The sequence below is a fragment of the Myotis davidii genome, unplaced genomic scaffold, assembly GCF_000327345.1.
Source record: "Myotis davidii unplaced genomic scaffold, ASM32734v1 scaffold328, whole genome shotgun sequence".
In the NCBI taxonomy this organism is placed as follows: Eukaryota; Metazoa; Chordata; class Mammalia; order Chiroptera; family Vespertilionidae; genus Myotis; species Myotis davidii.
This window is the reverse complement of record NW_006300373.1, coordinates 918,427-923,260: the sequence shown is the minus strand read 5'-3', so window position 1 is coordinate 923,260 and position 4,834 is coordinate 918,427. Positions and strand designations below refer to the sequence as shown.

The window sequence follows — 4,834 nt, the reverse complement described above, 5'->3', positions numbered from 1 at the left end:
AAGCTGAAGGGACTGGAGACACCCAGCCAGGTGCTTGGAGGGGTGAGCGGCCGGCCAAGAAGCCTGCTTCTCAACAGAACACCAGACCTCGGTTTCCTTTCCCTTTCCATTAAAGTGGAAACACGTGCACATACTTCTTCCCCCCCCTTCCTCCCCTCTCTCTCCCACGCCAGGCGGAAGGCTTGGGGGGCATCTGTCCCCCTGTGTGACAACAAACCACCCCAAGGGTCCCGTGCAGCCCAGCCAAGCGGGCGCACAAAACGCTCTTCATTCTGCCTGCAGACGTCGGGGAACCTTCTGGATGGTGCTGCCAGAGAGAAAAGGCAGAATTCGGGGGAGCAAGCACAGGTGGAGGAGGCCCCGTGGGTCCCCACCAGGCCCAGTGCTCCTGACCCTGGTCTTCCCAGGAGGAGGGGAGCAGGACCTGGACGGCCAACCACGTGAGTCCCCAGCTGAGGGGCAGCCAGCCCGGGGGCAGGAGGCGGACCTGCTTGTAAAACACTTCAGGTAGAGCTGGAGGAGGGGCCACATACTTTCAGGCCACATACTTCCCCTGAGCCTGGGCAGGGGACAGAGGGACGTGTGGGACAGGCCCTGGAGACACCCCCCACCCCCACCCCCTGCAGGACCGGTTTACTATGCACTGTGCCCCCTTCATCTTCTCCTCCCCGACTTGTCCCTGGGGAGCGGGGACCAGGTCTAACCGACTCTGACACAGCTCTGCTGCACCCCGAGCCCCTGGGAGTTCACCGACCGGGGCCTCCGCACTGGGAAAGGCAGGGTGACTGTGCTTCCAGTGCAGTCTGACGCCTCCCCTGGTCACCTGCGAGCTCGGCGACAGGGCGGTGATGCCTCTGTCCTGTGCATCACGCACAATGAAGGAGCAAGTGATTCCTACCGGCACCCCAGGGTCAGGCGGGCTGACGGAGACGAGGCCTGGGAAACACGCCCTGCCTGGCCTGGCCGGAGGCGCAGTTGGTTGGAGCGTCATCCTCATGCGCCCAGGTGGCAGCCTCATTCCTAATCAGGGGACATGCAAGAATCAACCGATGACCAATGAATGCATAAACAGCAACTCTCTCTCTCTCTCTCTCTCTCTCTCTCTCTCTCTCTCTCTCTCCCCCCCACTTCTCTCTAAAATCAATAAATGTTTACAAGTGTATTTTAAAAAACAAAACACAGCCCTGGCCATGGTACAATCTACACTGTTCTCATGGCTCAGCCTAACTACATGCATGGCTTAGATCAGTGACGGCGAACCTATGACACGCGTGTCAGAGGTGACACGCGAACTCATTTTTTTGGTTAATTGTTCGTTGTTAAATGGCATTTAAATATCTAAAATAAATATCAAAAATATAAGTCTTTGTTTTACTATGGTTGCAAAGATCAAAAAATTTCTATATGTGACACAGCACCAGAGTTAAGTTAGGGTTTTTCAAAATGCTGACTCGCCGAGCTCAAAAGGTTCACCATCACTGGCTTAGATGGTGGGAGTGGACATTAGGAAGTGTCATCTTTGCGTCTAAGAGTTAAGTCCTTATTCCTTGCAGATGTGATCTCTGGGCTCTGATAGTCTTATCAGAGCCTGATGCACAGAATTCAGGCAAGGGGCTTGGCCCTCACAGCCCCGGCTTCGTCCGGAAGGTCATCCGGAAGGACATCCAGAAGGTTGTTCGGTTGTCTGGTCTAATTAGCATCTTATGCTTTCATTATTATAGATTAGTAACGCGGGGGTTGATGTGGGGGAAGACCCGGGGAACTGAATGAGGGAACTCGCGAGGCTAGAGCCTTGGGTGTCCGTGCTGTTAGAACAGGTGAGCACCTCCCACCCAGAGAGGGATGCCCACGGGACAGCCCCCCCCATCCTACTCCTCGCCCCCCGCAAGGCCAGGAGGGCCTGTGCACGCCACACTTCCAGCCCCTGCTCCCTGGGGTGTGCACTGTGCCCACATCTGTGTGTGTGTGTGTGTGTGTGTGTGTCTTGCTCTGCCATCTCTTCTCTCTGGCGTCTCTCACCCCCTCCTCCATCTCTCCGTCTGCAGCACTCCCTGCCTCCCGCGGACACCCGGCTTGATAATTATAGTTTATTGATCTCCTGGTGTTTGCTGCCCCCGGCCCGTGCTCTTCATCTTATTCCGGGCACCGTCTCGTCCATCAGGCCTGCAGAGCGCTCCGGTTCCTAATGGCGAGAGCGCTGCAGCCTGCGCCCCGGCAGGGCCTCTCTGGGAGGTGGGCCTGACCCCACCGGCCCCGGCCTCCACACCCTCCCAGCTCCCTCCTGTGTGTCACCACAGCTCAGCGACCAGAGAGGACGGGGCTCGCCCCCCTGTCTCACAGCTGTCTGTGTGGCAGCCCAGCCGGGATCCGAACCCCGAGCCCGCACATCCCCACCTGCCCCGGAAGGAGCAGGACCATGGATATGGGAGACGCAGATGGCGTGAGGGGAAGGGAAAGGACCCTAAGATGCTGTTTCGGGGGGAGCCCCCTGAGACTGGCGTGACTGGCAGATCCCCGCCCACCGCCACCCAGAAAGAGGGGGTCCCCCCGCCAGCCTGCCCCCTGGCCCAGCTGCTCTGGAGACGACCTGGTTCCTGGGCTGTTTACTTCTCAGCCATAAACAGGAAGGCCGTAAAAGGGGCCCCTTCGGCCAACCATTCTTTGGCCAACTACTCAGAGATCCTCTCTCCTCCTCCCCTTCCTCTCCCTCCCCCTGCCCCCCTCCAGCACATGTCCCCGGGCAAAGGGAGTGTTTCCTTTAGAATGCTGCCCCCTCCCCAGGCCTTTGCCCCCAGGCCTTCATGTCTTCTCATGCCTCCCCCAGGCTGGGAATTCCTAGCCTAAAAGTCACTCCTGAGCCCAGAACAGAGGGAGAGACCCTCCCCTCCGCCGCTCCCCCCTGCCCCCAGGGAGCCCCAGGCCACCCAAGGACATACTACCGGGACAGGCAGCAGTGAGGCCCCAGGCTCCCCTGGGTGGCCGCATGTGGCTGTTGTTTGTTTGTTTTGTTTTGTTTTTTAGTGTGAGTAGAAAGGAAACATTTCCTGGAAAGGGAAAACTACAATTCTAAGAGAAACCTAGAAAGAGATTAGATACGGGGAGGTGAGGAGAGAAGCCTCACGCACACTTACGCAACCCTTCAGAGAACTGTCTCTACCACATCCTTTCCCCAGAGACCCCGGGGAGAAAAAAGGAACAGAGATTCCGCAACCAGAAGATGTGCCCTGGTCGTGGCCTATGAAGGGTCCTGAGAAGCCCTACGGCCAAGGGCCACGCTGGGGAACTCGATTTTCCAAACACCTTCGCCAGGATGGGTCTATGCCAGCCGTGGGCAAACTACGGCCCGTTTGAAATGAATAAAACTAAAAAAAAAAAAAAAAAAAAAAAAAAAAGACCGTACCCTTTTATGTAATGATGTTTACTTTGAATTTATATTAGTTCACACAAACACTCCATCCATGCTTTTGTTCCAGCCCTCCGGTCCAGTTTAAGAACCCATTGTGGCCCTCGAGTCAAAAAGTTTGCCCACCCCTGGCGATGCCCACAGGTGGCCTGTGTCTCCTTGGAGCACGGGCCGTCCTCTCTGTGCTGTGGGGTTTCTGGGCTCATGCATGAGGGCGGAGGTTCCAGCCACTACCTCGCCTCTTTCTTCGGCGGCTTTCTTTGCCAGAAACTTAGTGTTAAGAGTCACGCAGACATAACCTTTTTAGCAAATATCTTCCCATTGGTTTCAGAGAAGGGAGAGAGAGAGAGAAATATCCATGATGAGAATCGGGGATCGGCTGCCTCCTGCACACCCCCTATTGGGGCTCGAGCCCTCAACCCAGGCATGAGCCTTTGACCAGAATCGAACCCGGGACCCTTCAGTCCGCAGGCCAACGCGCTATCCAATGAGCCAAACCGGCCAGGGCTATAGTTGACCCTTTAACAACACGGGGCTTAGGGGTGCTGACCCCTGTAAAGTCACAGATCCACATACAACGTTTAGCTCTGTAGTTGGCCCTTTGCACCCACAGATTCCATATGGACGGGGGAGAAGCCGTGGATGGGAATCCCATGGACACAATGGACCGGCTGCATTTATTGGGGGGGAATCCCCCGTAGGTGTATGTCACACAGGTCAAAACCGTGTTGCTCAAGGTTCAGCTGTATTTGTGTGTGAGGATGACGCTCTCCCACAAACAAGCCAATAACCCTGGCGGCATTTTCTGCGGGGCCGAGTCCTGGAAAATGTACGTGACTCTCTCCGCCCTCAGCAACACCCGAGGCCCATCATCTTACTGCGTGACCCTGTCTGGGCACCGGGCAGCCGACCGCAACCCTTTATGCCACGTCCACCCGCCCCCACAGAGCTTTCTAGACTGCCGCACGGACCCCCTACCCCGCTCCTCTCCGTCCACCTCATCACCCTGACCACGTCCCCCATGACTGTATGGAATTTTGGGGGGGTTGGTTGTTTGTTTAACGAAATGTGGGGTGTTGTCAGGACTGAAACTGGTGAAGCTTGACCTCGAAGCGTTCAAAAAAAGAAAAAAAGACTTCAGTCAGTTGCCTATGTGTAATAATTGGGATTTTATGTTAAAACCCTGGTCTTCCTTAAAAAAAAAAATTAAAAAAAAAACAGCAGATCTGGCAACGATTGGCCCACATTCCTTTCCAACTGTCCGCTGGCGCTGACCGGCTGCCTGTAGGTGGACACGTGTCTAGTTTACTAAACGACCCCCCCCCATCCGTATGTCACCAGGAAGCGGGGACACCCAGCCGCATATTCCTGTTCGCCACCAACTAACTGCAGTATCTTGAGGACATTCTACACTTTCTGGGCCTCGATTTT

The 4,834-nt window shown here is 55.8% G+C and overlaps 1 long non-coding RNA gene across 2 annotated transcripts in view; it reads right to left on the bottom strand.

Moving 5' to 3' along the window:
* The window catches only part of LOC102760420, a 6,408-nt gene extending 5,393 nt beyond the window's left edge, over nt 1-1,015 (bottom strand). For both annotated transcript variants that reach the window (XR_001516093.1, XR_001516094.1), the window contains exon 1: nt 899-1,015. This is a non-coding gene — a long non-coding RNA (uncharacterized LOC102760420). The remainder of the gene's footprint in view (nt 1-898) is intronic.
* Nucleotides 1,016-4,834: the final 3,819 nt, after the last annotated feature.